Consider the following 18,251-nt stretch of genomic DNA (forward strand, 5'->3'; position numbering starts at 1 on the left):
TTCAGTCTAAACAACAAGAAACCTATGAGAAACTCTGCAGCAGCTATGCAAAAGATAAGAAAGAGGATCTGAAGATTAAGTTGTAGAATTCGATCTTCCTGCCTAGTCTGTAGTAAATTTAAGAAATCTAACTCTCCCTACTCTATACTAAATTTGGGGATACCTAATTAATCTAAGGTAAGCAGGGAACAGGTATTAGCATAATGGAGTCTTTCTTAAAGTACTCCAAATCTAAAGCATGTATAGCATGAAGCTACACAGTGAGAAGAGGTCTGCACCTCATACATTCCCAGGGATCTCTGATCCTAACTAACAGTACATCTCCTATTAACACACAAGGTATTCAAAGAAACTCACGTCATCATCTCCTGTACATTTCTTACTCCGACTGTAGCAATTGGCAACTTTCTATACTTCTCCCATGCTTCCAAATGGGAACATTCAATCAATCTTGAGCATCCCCTCCTCTGCTCACAGGGCCAGTGCACCCAGGTTCAGGTTGAGTTCATGAATGACAGCAACCGATCAATCATTCGTAATGTTAAGGGGCCAGTCCGTCAAGGAGATGTCCTTACATTACTGGAATCTGAGTGTGAAGCAAGAAGATTACGTTAAAACATTGCATTGATTTCAATGATCCTGCTACCAACTTAGACGTGAAGAAACATCTGATTGTTTGATATTCAAAACGCTGAAAGCATTTTTGGGGGAATAAACTTGTTCAGTTTGGAAATGTAAAAAAATAAATGAAAATTAAGATATAACTAACAAAGTGCCCAAAACGCATGTCATGAAAAATTGGCCTTGCGAAACAGCCAGCTCTGAACATTGTGAGCCATGACTGGGATTGCCAAAGCTACCAATGCATACAGCTGCTACCATATATTGTCAAGAATAACAATACACTGAGTTTGGGACCTGCAACAGATAACCACCTGATGATATCCAGGGTTTTCTGCTGTACTCTGGGAGGTAAAGTAATCTCAGTTACAGAATAGTGATCGGGGAAAGTGCTTCCAGCTGAATTTGGAGCAGGAAACTCTAGAGTTTGCTGCTAGGCCTCTAGACTTGAGGAGCAAGCACGGAGGTAGTTATTCTCAGGGAGAATTGTGATTCTTCCACTGTAGGACCTCTGTCTCACTGCATGTGCCCTGAACATGTACTGTTGGTGGAGCTGGAGATTGTGCTGAAGGAGGAGGCATGCAGGACCACTACCCTCCACTTGCAATGTTATAAGTACTTATACACACAACCGAGAACTGCTGCAAGCTTGATAGTGCTTTGGAAATCAGGGGCAAATTACCATGAAACTATCCACAGCCTGCCACAATTGAAGAGCAGCAGAAATGTATGGATTTCACAGAAGAGCTCAGATGGAGATTATGAAAGCAAAGAGGGTATGGAACAGTTTGACTCTAACACTGTAGTAGCAGGTTTGGTGGCCATCCAAAGTGAGCTGGCTTTTTAAACATTTCTCAGCAGTGACACATTTATTATGATTTATGTAAATACCTTCCTACTTGCATTACCTGCTATCTATGTTATCCCTTCCCAAATAAGAAAACATCTTTAATGTCCTCTTTTGAACTATGCTGTGGTTTCTGTTCCCTTTTTATCATGTTATGTACATTTGCACTACTCCTATGGGAAATTGTCTCTTGTCATAGAGATTGATCCTTGGTTTAATGTGGATGCATGCTCTGAACTGCTCAATAATGTATTTGCACCTCAAATGACCCAATGCAGGGCTAGTGGAGGGTTTATCTGATGGTTTGAATGTCACTTCCCTCCACTAGCTCCGCCTCCCTATGACAGTACTGTCTCCCTGGAACAAGGCCCCAAGTACTACCCTACTAAGTCCAGTGTAGAAGACATTGGGCCTGATAACAAAGCATTTTCATTGTGGCAAAAGGTGAAATGTGGGGGTCATTGCGGAGGAGTAAGTGATGCATCGTATCCCATGAATTGAAGTATTACGAACAGAGCCGTATGATACTTGAATTTGTTGGCCTTTGCCTGACCCATAACATTTTTTTGTTTCAGAAACAGTTGTTCAGACAGGAATCTGGGCCCGCGATGGGCACCTGCAACGCCACCAGCTATGCAAACTTGTTCGTTGGCTGGTGGGAGGAGCAGGTGGCCTGGGCGGAACCTAATCACATGTGAAACAAAAGGGTAAAGGCATGGTATGGTTATATAGATGATCTGTTAATTGTTTTCGGCGGCTCACCGGATTTGGCAAAATCATACATTATGTTATGTTATGTTATTTTAATTTATAGAGCGCGTGTATACCCGTGGGTGTCTTGGCGCTGTGGACAGCGAGGGGGGCTCTGCACTGGCGGCTAGTTCTGGAATAGCCAGGTCTTCAGGCCCTTCCTAAAGGCGATGAGAGAGGGGGCGTTTCTGAGCTCGAAGGGAAGAGAGTTCCAGAGCTTGGAGGTATAGAAGTGGAAACTGCGCCCGCCCCATTGCCCAGTGTGGATTTTTGGTACCTGCAGAAGTTTTGTGCCAGAGGAACGGAGGTGTCTGGGGGGTTCGTACCAAGAGAGCAGTTTCTGAAGAAAAATCTGCCCTTTTTTGTTCAGGGCTTTGTAGGCTAAAGACAGTGCCTTGAATTTGATCTGTTGCACCACTGGGAGCCAATGCAGCTTCCGAATTCCGGCGGTGACAGAGTTGTTTCTAGCGATATTGAGTAGGAGTCGAGCCGCTGAGTTTTGAACACTTTGGAGTTTTTTTAGGCATTGTTTCTGAGCATTTCCCAATAATCAGTTGCAATAATCCAGCTTAGACTGGATTAGAGCTGTTACTACCGTTTTTCTAGATCCTGCTGGAATGAAAATGACTGGCTGACACAGTAGCATTGGAGTGTTGAATAAGAGAGAGTTTATGATCCAGCCACACCCCCAGGTTCTTGGCTTTGCTGCCGATTTTGGGGGTTCACCCATCTCCAATGGCCACCAGAGGTTGCCCCAGCTCGGTAGTAAGTTGCCAAAGATCAAAATCTCTGTTTTATCAGAGTTTAATTAGAGGCAATGGGAGTTCATCCAATGGTTGATGATCCGCATGCAGTTTTGAAATTGAGCCGTGGGAGGTGTCTCATTTTTATTTACTGTTACGGCAATCCGAGTGTCGTCGGCATAAGACATGATGCAGAAACCAAAGCTCTGAATTAATGGGGCCAGCTCTGAGACATAAACGTTGAAGAGTGAAGGGCTTAAGGAGGAGCCCTGGGGCACTCCACAGGGAAGGGTGTACTAGTCTGAGCGGAAGGCGTCAATCTCGACCGTGAGTCTTCTCTCTTTAAGGAAGGAGGATAGCAAAGCCAGTGCTGCGCCCCGATCCCTATTCTCTCAAGCCGCTTATGCAAGAGAGAATGGTCAACCGCATCAAAGGCATCTCACAGATCGAGGAGTATGAGCGCTGCTGTGCCAACCCGATCCATCGCCGCGCTAATCTCTTATGTAGCTTTAATCAGAGCTGTCTCAGTGCTATGTTCGCGGCGAAAGCCAAACTGGGAGGAGGAGTCCAGCAGGTCGTTCTCATTAATAAATTGGGTCAATTGAGAATTCATAATTTTGTCAATTATTTTGGCTAGTAAAGGTAGCCGAGCAATGGGCTGATAATTATTAGGGCCCGAAGGCTCCAGCAAAGGCTTTTTTAGTAAAGGTAAGATGGAGGTATCTTTCCAGATGGAGGGAAAGGATCCGGAACTGAACATGGAGTTGAGCATTTCTGTGAGACCTGGACTGACCAGTTCAGCAATTTCTTTAAGAATTTTAGGCGACAGGGGTCAGTGGGGGATCTTGATTTAGAATCTTGAATATATTTGGCTTCGTATCAGCAGAGATGGGTGAGAAATCGAGCACCGTGTTGGCGTTATGCTCTCTACAGGTGGACTCTGTCAGGTATGACGGTGTGGAGTCCTGAAAGTTGTTAAAGATATTCATCACTTTTGTTTTAAAGGCAGCTGTAATGTTGTCGCATAACTCTTGGTCACACTTGATCCCTGGACTCTTTGCCGTGATGAGTTTGTTCACCACTAGGAAAAGTTCCTTGGATGAGTTTTTTGCTCCCTCGATTTGTCTGGTATAAAACTCTTTTTTACTGGCTATTAGATGGTCTTTGTATTGGGATAGGGCTGTTTTATAGATAATTTTCTCGTTTGGGCAGTAGTTGGCCCGCCAGCGTCTTTCTAGTTGCCGACAGATCTGTTTTTCTTTCCGAAGATCTTCGGGCAACCAGGGTGCTGAGGGGTTTCGCCTATTTCCTGAGGTTTTCTTTATGGGGACGACGGTATTAAAGGCGTCGTTTAGCCATTTAAGATATTTTGGGGCTGAGGCTTCAGGGGGCCCTAGAAGTAGGGCACGGGACCTCTCTAGCAGGGAGCGAAGGGATTGTTTATCTATAAGCTCCCATTTTCTTTAAGATGTGGCAGAGGTTTTGGATGCCTCGGAGGGTCCCAAGGGGGTGAAAGGAAGTGCGAATTTAATTAGTGCGTGATCGGACCAGGTTAGAGCCAGGGTTTTAATTGGGGCAAGGTTGTTAACTGAGGAGAAGATGCCATCTAGCATATGGCCAGCTTCGTGGGTGGGAGTCTGGACTTTTTGCTCGAGACCTACTGCTTCCAGGGTCCTCAATAGTGCTTCAGTCTGCCTGTTGTTTTTGTCTTCGAGATAGAAGTTAAAATCTCCTAGGATGGTGAATTCATCATTTTGTAAAGTGGTTTCTAAGAGGCAGTCTAGGTTAGAGATGAAATGGCTCCTGAAGCCAGGGGGGCGATAAAGGAAAATACCCTTAAAAGTCTGTTTAGTATTCAGCTTAATTATAAAGAGTAAGGACTCGTAGAAGGGTGTGGAGGTCGGGTAGAATCTAACCGGGAAGTGGTCCCTTAAGATAAAGGCCACCGCGCCACCTCCTTTGAGAGGCCTGTCCACCCTTAACGCCTGGTATCCTGCCGGGGTTTAGGTTACAAAATCTGGGTCAGAAGCTGAGTCTGCCCAGGTTTCGGTCAGACACAGTAGGTCCAGATCATGGTCGGAAATGAGTTGGGAGATTTCGTACTTATGTTTGGCTAATGATCTGACATTTACAAGTCCTCCCTGTAAGGTGGTGATCTTGCTAGAAGGGGGAGGATTGCTGTTTCCTGGGGGCTGGGCTATCTGGAAAGCCCTGGTATTCTGAGGTTCCGGAAGGGAAAAGACGCATGCACAGGCTGTTTTTATATTGCCTGGTATAAGCTTACATTGACATTCTAAATTGCAATGAAGTCACCCTAAAATTTTCAGGAGAAGTAAGTGTAGAGGAGGTCAACTATCTAGACTTGACAGTGTTTGTAACAGATGGACAGATACACACTAAGCTCTATCGAAAGACAACTGCTGGGAATTCCACTTTATTTGCTACTAGTAGTCACCCTAAGAAGCTCATTAACAGCATCCCCTATGGGGAATTATTGAGATTAAAAAGGAACAATACTTGTGATTCAGAGTTCCAGAAAGCGGCAGCAATTAGTATGCAACGCTTTAGAGTGAGAGGCTATAGCGAGGCTGTTCTTTCACAAGCTTTAACTAGGGTTAATGACATTCGTAGAGAAGACCTATTGGTAGACAAGGGTATCAAAAAATCAGGGAACGGATCATTTCGCATGATTACTACCTTCTCTGAGAATGCTGAACAATTAAAAAGAATAATGCGTAAGAACTGGCATATTCTACTCACGGACAGCATCATAAGGGATGACTTGCCATCTAACCCTTTAGTTACATTCTGGAAGGCAAGGTCACTGAAAAATCAATTGGTCCACAGTAATCACAATACTGAACCAGCAAGAGCTTCCTTTAAAACATTGAATGGATTTTATCCATGCGGGAAATGTAAAGCCTGCAAGAAGAGTGAATTGTGTTCTGTCCTATAATGTTCCTGACCTCAGTACTCCTAAAAAATCAGTAAGTTTCTCACCTGCACCACTCCTTATTGTATATACTGTTTGGTTTGTCCCTGTGGACTACGTTATATTGGAAGGACCATTGATCCAGTAAAAATACAAATTTTAGAGCACATGAGGGCTATTAACAATGTTGATGAATCATACCCCGTGGCCGGACACTATAACAAGGTACATAGTCGTAACAGGGATCTGTTAACATATTATTGTTTAGATCATGTACCAGTCAATCCCAGGGGTGGTGACAGGATTCAGAAGCTTAGGCGTTTGGAATCACGCTATATCATAGACTTGCAATGCAAGAGTCCATTGGTTCTGAATAGTAGTGAGGAACTTGCGATACATTTAGGATGATACTACATTTGGAATGTTTGAAGAATAATATGCTTGAATCTGTAAATATAAATTCTCCTTTTCGATCACTAACAGAACATAATGTATGAAAAATATTTAAATATAAATATAAAAATGTTCTATTGAATGATGCAAACGGCAAATATGAGATGAAGGAAGTGTATTCTGGTACAGGACGTAATGGAGGCCCATCGAGGGGCAGAATTTGCTCCTTTTTGACAGTCGTAATGATTTTTCTTTGTATGATTAACACAAAGTAAAATTATTATTTTTGCCGATATACGGCATTATGATTCGTCACTTAGTATTGTGACATTTATGAAATGTTTGTCGTATTGCACGATCATTTCAACTTATTTTTGAGATCTAAGAAATTGGTGTTAGTGAATGTAAATAATTGTAACGTTCATGTAATATTTCACTTTGATGCATTTGAAAGCACGTCTTTAGACATTCAAAGATGGCGGCAAAATGTAGACTGTTGAACTGGTGATTAGTCTGTTCTCTATTTCCATACCAGATACTACAAGCTTGTATATATGAATGTAAATATGGCTGCAGCGTTTTGTGCAGAAATTGAAAAGGCTAAGCACCGAAACGCGTCTTGTTTGCCTAGAGTTCTTTAATAAAATCTTTTTGAACTCCCCCTCCCCCGTGAGTGCTGTCATCTATTACGGGTACGATTACCCGATGGAGCTGCGAGCGGAATATATATATATATATATATATATATATATATATTACCTACTGGCGGTCGCCAGTAGGTATATATAGTTAGGATTTTTTCCCTATGGGATTTTTGAAAATTCTATGTCTAATAACTTTGGCGTTTGTGGACGGAATTGGCTGAAATTTTCTGGAAAATGGAACATTTTGTTTCTGAGCAGCCCCTGGAAATTAGGGGGGGGTTCGTCAAGGGGGGGCCGAGAAAAAAGGGGGGTCCCAAAACGTGTTTTTAACATTGAGTTTTCCATAGGGCGGTTGGCCTCACTTTTAGCCCGAACGGCTGAATGGATTTCCACGAAACTTGGCAAAATTGTAGGGACTGGTAGCCCGATGTGCCTTTGCTAGGTCTCAATATATGTGCTTCAGTGGATTTTGAGAAATTAACGTTCAAAAAAAGATATATATCTGTAACAGCGGACCGGGCAGCGCTCCGGTTCGCGGACTTTACGCGTAGCGAAGCTGATTGGCTCTCCGGTGTCTGTCAACATTCTAAACAGTCCGGAGCGGCCGCCATCTTGTCTCTCGGTAGGATTGAGAGACAAGAGGAGGCCAAAACAAAGGGGGAAATGACCATAAGGGGGCATAGTAGATCCTCCCTGACCCCCTAGGTTTAATGTGGAGGCTTTAAAAGGGCCCCGCGGGACAAAAAAAAAATAAAAAATTAGTTTTTTTGCGTGGGTAGCGCCCGGTTCGCGAACCGGGAAGCGTTCTGGGCAGCGTACTATAAGGAAAAAAGAATGATAGACTTTTCAAATACTGTATGTTAATTGATTGTTGTTTTTGTTGATTATTTTTTAATTTTTTTTATTTTTTAAGCAATTATTTATTATTGTGATTGTGTTTCAAAATTTAATAACATTTCTAACATTTAACTAGTTTATGAATTACATATAAAAATGATTAAAGACTCAAACAATTTTTTAATATTACATACAATTTTATTTTTCGGATTGTTTTTCAAAATTTAATAGAACGTCTAGCATTTGACTGTCCGATATGTGTTCTTGTTGAGTGAACATAAGTTCCCACATTTGACCGTCATCATAATGAAGTAAATGATCCACAGATTCTACACATTGAACTAATTCATGGTCCCGTGATTCATCCATGAAATCTGAGTCATCATTGTCCTCAATATCTTTTTCTGTGTTGTTCTCCAGAACAATTTCGAAGGAAACATTCTGCTCACCTTCCATTTTATTGCTGTAATTTGCATAAAAAATAAATATATCAGTAGAGATAGGGCACTGTTGGGTTTAAGTTCACACAGGTACTTGTGAGTTTATAACAGAGAAGTAATCTATGGGCACTGTATGGTTTCAGGCGTGAAGTAGTACTATTAAAAAGTGCCTGTGAAGAAGCCTAAGTAAATTCATAATTATACCACAGAAACCTAAATCAATCCATAATTATAATAAAGAAGCCTTTCTCAATGTCTAACTCTTACAGAGGGATAGTATATAACTATCTGAAAATGTTTTCAAATTTATAAAATAATATCTCACCTTCTAAAAACAAGTTTAAGTTGTGAGTGAAAATGATCTTGCAATGTAGTTCAGGAAGTAGTAGTCAAAATGGCTGTGTTTCTCTCTCTTCCTTTATATATATTCAGGTACATAACCAATCAAATGTCAGGTAAAAAAAGTAGAAAATGAAAGTAATATTTTAATTGGTTGTCAATTCCAACACTTCAGATGTGTTTTGTGAAGTAATTTACCTCAGGGTATTTAGAGAGGTCTACAGGCTAAATGGTTAAATGGAATTTCAATCAAATTTGTGAAAATGGTAGGCATTGGTATGTAGTATGAGCTAATCTATATTTGGTGAAATTGTCTCCAGTCGCTTTTCTGTAAACTACTTTCCCACCTTTTTTGATGGTGCGCTTCCCAGGGAGCGACCCGGTACGCGAACTGGCGAGCGCCCCGGTTCGCGAACCTTAAGCGTTATGGGAGTCCACCATTTTGTGTTTCGGTCGATTTAAGATACAAGATGGAGGGCAAATAATGTTCAGAATGGGTAGAAGGGGGCACGGTAGACTTATCTTGACCCCCAAGGTTTTCTGAGGGTGGCTGAGGAGGCCCATATGTGCGAAAAAAAAACATTTTTAAAAAAAATTTACCGAGGTTAGCTCCCGGTTCGGGTACCGGGTAGCGCCCCAGGGAGCGTACTTTGTTGAAAATTAGTGAAAAATGTTAGAGTAAAATAATAATTGTGAGTGATCAGATGTAGGGTAGCTCTGAGAAGAGCTTTTGGGTTTATGGTACATTTAGGTACTTATAATTAGGTACCAATGCACAGTCTTAAATTCAGAATGAAAATTCTGTTGCCCTCATCTGAGAAGTGAACTCCATCTCCTCTGTAGATATCTTGCATGTAGTAACGCAAGTTATTGTTGTACAGGGAGCCCATTCCATGGTCTCTCATGTAAGCTGAAACAGATTTGTTTACATGCTTCCTCGACTTCTCAATTTGTGGACAAAATTGGTTTGACCACCTCCATTTCTGTCTTTGGCATATATTTGAATATACCAAGGCAGTCTGAGGAAAAAGTGCCATCAATTGCTCAAAGGTGTCCTTTAAAAGCATTTCCAGACCTACCCCAGTCAAAGTGCCCAAATCATTACCTCCACAGTGCACAATTAACAGGTCAGGTTTTGGCAAATGCATAAAGGTTTTCACCAATGGTATCAATTGGTGACATTTTAATCCTCTGTGGCCAAACCACTTAATTTCCACATCTTGTAAATTGAGGTTAGGTAAATTCCTGTTTTCAGCGTACCTCTGAGCCCAATAGATGTAACTATGTCCAACAATCCAGACAGAAAACATGGTGAGAGAAGGTTCTCCTGCAGTCAGATGAAGTGTGGCAATGAAATGGCAGTTGAAAAAATAAGAGTTTAAAATGAAAAAAACTGTGGAGTTTCTTTGTTAATGAAGCAGTAACAGTGATTGGTGGATTTTGATTGCTGAAAACAGAAAGTTAGGGTGCATGGATGAGTTGTTTGAAAGATGTATTTTGAGTGGTCAAGAAAAAATCATTAAATGAAAGAATGCACTGGATATGAGGTGCCCTGAGAGTTCAGAGTTCAATTGCAAAATTGTTGTGTGAACTTGCAAACACCAGAGGTCTTCCAAGAGGTGGTTGCCATGCAAAAAAGGAAGAAAGGGCAGAGGGGGGAAGGGTTTTCATTTGAAAAAAGTGAGGGAAGAGTTTTGATTGGGTGACATGAGAGATATGTGTGAAGAATTACAGCATTTCTGTGCTTTTGATAGCTGCAGACTCTGGAGTGCATACCTTTTGCTCTGCTGAAGACAAATTGGTGTGTTTCTGAGACTGTTTTGAAACTCAAAGTATTTGCTAAGGTGAGAAAAGATTTCTTTAATTTAGATAGAGAATAGTGTGCTTTAAGGAGAAAATTATGAAGAAAGTTGTGTTCTTCAAATGTTGCTTTGTCTCAAGTGTTTTACAAATAGATTTTGTTTCTTTGAGAAAATGTAATTGGAGAAAATGTGAAGTATTAGTACTGACAGGGTGTTATTGTGCATAGGAGCTGTGGAGTCTTTTCAAATTATGACTTGAAAATCGTTTTTGAGGAAAATGAATGGTTATAATATTTATGACAAGGACATAATGGTGTATGCTTCATTATAAGGCAATTGAGTGTCTCTGATGTTATTTTTCCCATTTTAATGTAAGACCTTTCTCTGTGGAGCAAATTGCTTGTAAATATGCTCCCACCTGTGCATGGCAAATTTAGATTTTGAATGTTTGTGTTACATAGCTATGTTAAAAGTGACCCAACCATGCTGGAAAGGCAATCAAAAAACGCTTTCATGTGTCTTAAGGACATTTTAAGTCATTTCCCTATGTGCAGTGTTTTCAAATTATGATTTGAAAATCGTTTTTGGGGAAAAGGAATGGTTTGTAAATTTATGACAAGGATATAATGGTGTATGCTTCTTTATAAGGCATTTCAGTGTCTTTGATGTCATTTTTCCCATATTACATTAAAAGACCTTTCCCCGTGGGGCACATTCCTTGTAAATATGCTCCCACCTGTGCATGGCAAATTTAGATTTTGAATGTTTGTGTTACATAGCTATGTTAAAAGTGACCCAACCATGCTGGAAAGGCAATCAAAAAACGCTTTCATGTGTCTTAAGGACATTTTAAGTCATTTCCCTATGTGCAGTGTTTTCAAATTATGATTTGAAAATCGTTTTTGGGGAAAAGGAATGGTTTGTAAATTTATGACAAGGATATAATGGTGTATGCTTCTTTATAAGGCATTTCAGTGTCTTTGATGTCATTTTTCCCATATTACATTAAAAGACCTTTCCCCGTGGGGCACATTCCTTGTAAATATGGTCCCACCTGTGCATGGTAAATTTAGATTTTGACTGTTTGAGTTACATAGCCATGTTAAAAGTGACCCAAAAACTTGCAAAGGCTTTAAAAAAACACTTTCATGTGTCTTAAGGACATTTTAAGTCATTTCCCCCCGGGTGCAGTGTTTTCAAATTATGACTTGAAAATCGTTTTTGACGTAAAGGAATGTTGTTAAAATTTATGTGCGCCATATGCCCCCAAATTTCTTTTTCAGGGGTGCAGCAGGGTGTTATTGAGACACCCCTGCACCTTTGGAAAAATTCCTAATTTGCGATGAGCTAATTGCTAATCGCAAATTGCACCTTCATTCCTATGGGCCTCCTGGCCCATGGAAATGAATGGGTAATTTGCAATTAGCAATTTGCTCATCGCAAATTAGGAATGGTAAAGAATCGCTATTTATTCCTTAAAATTTGCTATTTTGGAAATGCAAAATAGTTTGATGATACATATGGCGGTTCATTTCTAACAAGATAAGAAGCTTAGGGATACATTTATGATGACTGGCGCAATGAAGTGGACATCACTTACTTCATTGGTAGAGCTTTACATGTATTATCTCCTCTGTATTCTTCATCAAGCGTAACTTTCATCTGCAATCCTGAGTAGGCCTCACCTTAAACAAACCTCTGGATAGGGCACACCTTATCGTCATCCTGAATTAATAATTTAAAATGCTAGGGACAGATTTATGATAGGTGTATGCCTCTTTTGCGCCACTGTGCGTCACTTTTGTGATGCAGCGGCGGTGCAAAAGATTTGCTATGAGGCGACAAAATTACAAATTGATGCATTTAGGCAGATGTGTCATGGTGTAAAAAAAACGTGCCACATGAAACTGATGCAGCAGTGATGCAAAAGATGCACCATGTTGCAAGACAGGCCTCACTTGGGGCCATATGTATCAAGCTAATTAGCATTCGCAAAGGCCTAAATTCTGCGAATTTCAGCCTTTGCGAATGCTAATTAAACAAATGGTATGTATCAAACAAGTTTGATGCAAAATAAGGAATAGCAAAATTTGCTATTCCTTATTTTGCGATTGCACTGAAGGATTTGCAAATTTTGCGATTCCTTAAATGCAATGTATCAAACAAAAAATATGCAAAAAATGCCATTAAGGATTTGCAAATTACCACCAACTTCTAGTTGGTGGTAATTTGCGAATTCTTTTCAAAAAGCTTTTTTTCCAAAAAACAAAAGGTGCCATATGACGCCCATACATGCCCTTAGGGCATGTATGTGCGCCATATGCCCCCAAATTTCTTTTTGAGGGGTGCAGCAGGGTGTTCTTGAGACACCCCTGCACCCTTGGAAAAATTCCTAATTTGCGATGAGCTAATTGCTAATCGCAAATTGCACCTTCATTCCTATGGGCCTCCTGGCCCATGGAAATGAATGGGTAATTTGCAATTAGCAATTTGCTCATTGCAAATTAGGAATGGTAAAGAATCGCTATTTATTCCTTAAAATTCGCTATTTAGGAAATGCAAAATAGTTTGATGATACATATGGCGGTTCATCTGTAACAAGATAAGAAGCTTAGGGATACATTTATGATGACTGGCGCAATGAAGTGGACATTACTTACTTCATTGGTAGGCCTTTACATGTATTATCTCCTCTGTATTCTTCATCAAGCGTAACTTTAATCTGCAATCCTGAGTAGGCCTCACCTTAAACAAACCTCTGGATAGGCCACACCTTATCGTCATCCTGAATTAATCATTTAAAATGCTATGGACAGATTTATGATAGGTGTATGCCTCTTTTGCGCCACTTACAAAACACTGCCCACGGGGAAATGACTTAAAATGTCCTTAAGACACATGAAAGTGTTTTTTTAAAACCTTTGCAACTTTTTGGGGTCACTTTTAACATGGCTATGTAACTCAAACAGTCAAAATCTAAATTTACCATGCACAGGTGGGAGCATATTTACAAGGAATGTGCTCCACGGGGAAAGGTCTTTTAATGTAATATGGGAAAAATGACATCAGAGACACTGAAATGCCTTATAAAGAAGCATACACCATTATGTCCTTGTCATAAATTTACAAACCATTCCTTTTCCCTAAAAACGATTTTCAAATCATAATTTGAAAACACTGCACATGGGGAAATGACTTAAAATGTCCTTAATTCAAAATTTGCTATTCCTTATTTTGCGATTGCATTGAAGGATTTGCAAATTTTGCGATTCCTTAAATGCAATGTATCAAACAAAAAATATGCAAAAAATGCCATTAAGGATTTGCAAATTACCACCAACTTCTAGTTGGTGGTAATTTGCGAATTCTTTTCAAAAAGCTATTTTTCCAAAAAACAAAAGGTGCCATATGACGCCCATACATGCCCTTAGGGCATGTATGTGCGCCATATGCCCCCAAATTTCTTTTTGAGGGGTGCAGCAGGGTGTTCTTGAGACACCCCTGCACCCTTGGAAAAATTCCTAATTTGCGATGAGCAAATTGCTAATCGCAAATTGCACCTTCATTCCTATGAGCCTCCTGGCCCATGGAAATGAATGGGTAATTTGCAATTAGCAATTTGCTCATTGCAAATTAGGAATGGTAAAGAATTGCTATTTATTCTGTGGTAAATAAATAAATAATACCCTATTTTTGACTAGACTTATAGCATAACAGATAGCTCAATAAATAAGAGTCAAGATTCGAGGTAGTAGGAGTTTCTGCAGGTTTATTACAGCATAAGGACAGGATCAGGACAACCTGCATGGGAATAGGACAATAAGGCCCAGCAGGACAACTGGGGCCCAGCAGGGGAAAAGAGGCCCAGCAAGAGAAAAGAGGCCCAGCAGGAGAAAAGAGGCCCAGCAGGAGAAAAGAGGCCCAGCAGGAGAAAAGAGGCCCAGCAGCTGCTGGGGCTTGGTCTGGGATGAGCGCGCTAACATTCAATAACAAAACATTGATATATATACATAGCGCAAACACATAGCATTACATTGCAGTAGGCGTAACAGTGGGTGGAGTAGAAGGCGTGACGCGTAGCAGTCGCGAGAGATAACAGTGAAAAGAGGTGTAACTGGGAGTATACATAGACATGTGATGCGAACGTAACAGAATATGTCATGAATGGGCGGACACATAGGAGGGGGCTACCTAAGGAGCCGGGACCTCTAACCTAATGGTGCGCGGAAACTAGCAATGACGTATTACTAGGAGAAGCTGGGGGCTACGAACTCTGTGCTAGGAGCAGAGACTAGAGTCTGGAGGGTCGGAGCGACATGTACCTAAACCCTATCTGGTATCTAATGTTTTAGGGAACATGTTGATATGAACTAGAAGTCATGAGGGGAGAGGCTAACTTGATTCTAAGACTGGACCATGCATTACTCTACATGTAGTGCGTGATGAAGAATATTAAATGACCATTAAATACAGTATTTCTCTAACGTGGAGCCGAGTAGGCTAGACAATGACGGAAACTATTGATGCAGTTCAGTAGCTTAGGAATGCAGAGGAGGAGGACTGAACTGATAGCAGGAACTATAACATACTCTTGGCAGACTCAGAGGCAGAGCCGGGGTGCACCGGGCACTGCAAGGCAGGAAGTAAGTGAAGGGTCGAGGATACAGGTGGGGGCTGTATCGCTCCTCAGCGAGGCTTTCAGGAGACAGGAGCTGAATCCAGGGTCCGGGCCCTTTTGAGGCCTAGAAACGGGGACTTTATAATTGAATAACGTGCACACTGAGAAACGTGGCAACATTACTTTACATAGGCCTGATATTCGTAGTATTCACGAGGACTGGAAACTAACATACTAGAGGTGGACACAACTGTAATTGCGTCATTAATCAGAAATGGGGAATAACATATGCATATTGGTCATGCATACATAACATATGATGGATGAGGCGTAGGGACACAGAACATGGCAAAATTTACTTTTCCACATTCCCTCCTTGTCACTACGTTTCCATCTGGAAACATCAATATTCATGATACCGTCTATCATTTCATACAGTACCATTTGCTCGTCTCGAATTGTCTTGGAACGAGATTTAGAACGGGGCTTGGGACTAGGAATACAAGAGGTAGCACACATGCTGCAAATCGCGGGGCCACATTGTATACAGAGGCAGCAGCTAAATATGATCGCTACTGCAATACCTATGAAGGACAGGACTTTCCATCCCCATGCGGAAATTATATTCCAGAACCAACCGGACCATGTCCAGGTGCCTGGATCTTGATGTAACAGATGGGCAATTTTATGGAGTCTGGTTATAGCTGAATAAACAGACGGCGCGTTATTTGGAATGAAAATACAACAACTGGATCCGAGAATTCTACAGGCCCCGCCCCTATCGGCCAGTATGACGTCAAGGACGAGACGATTCTGTAAAACGACAATTCTCATAAAGGATTGCTCTTCAGTTAAGTTACCTAGAGCGGAGGCAGTCTCATCTACTACTGCTTCAAGGGTTCTTGTTAACCTACGAATAAGCTTACTATTTACAACTGTACCTAAATAAGGGAAAACACCTTTATCTATATCAATGAATTGCTCTGCGGCGGTTTCAGTATAATCGACAATCGGGAGATTTCTCTTGTGTCTAGTGTGTACTAAGAAAGAATTCCTATGATAGTCAGGTGGGGCTAGAAAAACAGGTGGCAGTAGGAAGGCAATGTAACAGGTTCCCTCCCAATCGAGGGGCAGACGGACATATGCAGTTTGACCACAAACAAAATAAGAATGACGTGAAGCTATAAAAATAGATTTCCCACTGTCACTATACTTGATAACAGTAGTACATTCACTATGACCTATATGTACAGAACCATAACTACGGACACATAATTCGCCTTTGACTGGTAGTACTGAAATAGCAGGTGAGTCTGGAGTAGTATCAGACTGAACATTCAGGACCATGAAATTCGACGAATAATTTCCTAAATTATATACTTCATTTTCTAAATCTAAACCTGTTCTGTGGGGGAAACCTTGCTTGTCTGGAAAACATGTACTGTTAAGAAAAGACATATCTGTTGAGGATGACGTTAACGTGGACCATGCTCCACACGAACCATTGTGTGAGAATGGATAAGGAAAGAGTGGCAGAACTCCCTTCGGTGTCTGGAAAGGGGGGAGTCGACCACACACCCAACAATTAGTGGCATTGCTGGTCTGGTGTGAATAATGTAACATACGGATGAATGTGTTATTACGCATAGCGAGGCGGTATGAATATTCGTGAGGAGGCAGATCACTAAACGTGTGCTCTACTGTAGCATGAGCAGACATATTTACATGAGGAACTGGTAAATACAGGAAAAATGCGTAGCTGGTGCAGGAAATCATTATGCTGAGAAATAATATGAAACTCAGGAAAACGATACATTGAAGTGAACCTCGACTGACTCTCTCACTATGGGGGTCTATTTTATACATGTCAGAAACAGTCTAACCGTTTCACCTAGGGGAGGACTTATACAATCAAACTGGCTGACTTATTAGACCTGAGCTTTAACTTATACTCCTGTTGTGGAGTTTTCTCTAACAAGGGAGGGGTTGTAATAAAGTCTGGTGCGGGACAGTCCTTCAAAACAATGTTCTGGCAATCCTTCGAATCCTGGGAAATGTTCTTGGCAATGTCTGGTTTCGGTCCTTTGAAAAGTTTTACGTGAGAAAGGTGGACCCACCCCTTCCTGCCTTCCAACTTGACGGCAGTTCGGGTGGTCAAGAGGACCTGACGTGGCTCCTTCCAACGTGGTTCCAGCGGACTTGATCTGTCAAAATTTCTGATCATCACCAAGGAACCTGGAACGATCTCGTGCGGTGCCACCTCGGTATTGTCTGGAAATGCGGCGGCAACCTGTGAACGACATGAGTTGAGGGCAGACATCAAGGAAGCTAGGTAATCTGTCAACATATTACATGAAACATCGGTAATACTTCGGGGTCTAGGAGTACCCCACATGTTAGGGGGGCGGCCGAAAACGACCTCATACGGGGACAGACCTGATCTGGAATGTGCGACCATACGCATGTAAAACAGAGCGACTGGCAAAGCTACTAACCAATCCACACCCTTGTCTTTACATACTTTTGCTATACGGATTTTCAGAGTCTGATTATGCCTTTCGACTAGTCCAGCTGCTTCTGGATGGCGTACACAATGGAACTTCCACTGGTACCCTAACAACAGGGAAACGTGTTTCATGAGTTCGGATGAGAATGGCTGGCCGTTATCAGAAAATACGACTCTAGGGAGTCCGTATCTAGGGAAGAATTCACGAACCAACTGCTTGGCAGTGGTCGCGGCTGTGTAATCTGGGACTGGATATGCTTCTGTCCATCTGGACAAAGCGCATACTACTACAAGGACATACTTGAAACCTCGACATCGCTCCATTTGAATATAATCCATCTGGAGGACCTCAAAAGGGTGGTCAGGGGGCTGGAAACCACCTTGTTCCACCGGGACACTTTTACCTGGATTAAACTGACAACATATCATACAGGTACGGACTTTCTGCTTGGCTGCAGCTCGTAAATGCTTGTTGAACCAAATGTTCTGGATACTGTCTAACATAGCTTTTTCTCCTAAATGTGCTGGACTATGTGCGGTATTGATAATGACTTGAACCATAGAATCGGGGAGAAACCATGTGGCTCTACCCTTCGTTAACCATCCTTGATCTGTCTGGACCCCTCCTTGTACAGACCATTTCTTGATTTCATCGGGGGTAGCATGTGACTGGATATCTATGACATCTTGTGTAGGGTCCTTAACTGTCATGCATGTAATCGGATCTGGAGTATGTGTCTGATTAACTGGAATGTCTGGAGTCTGTGCTGTAAGCTTGG

General features: G+C 41.5%; 1 protein-coding gene across 1 annotated transcript in view; it reads left to right on the top strand.

The window, feature by feature from the left end:
- OPN4 (opsin 4) overlaps positions 1-18,251 on the top strand; it is a 1,087,721-nt gene that overhangs the window by 784,988 nt on the left and 284,482 nt on the right. The window lies entirely within an intron of this gene.

Source organism: Lissotriton helveticus, chromosome 5_1, assembly GCF_964261635.1.
Source record: "Lissotriton helveticus chromosome 5_1, aLisHel1.1, whole genome shotgun sequence".
Classification (NCBI taxonomy): domain Eukaryota; kingdom Metazoa; phylum Chordata; class Amphibia; order Caudata; family Salamandridae; genus Lissotriton; species Lissotriton helveticus.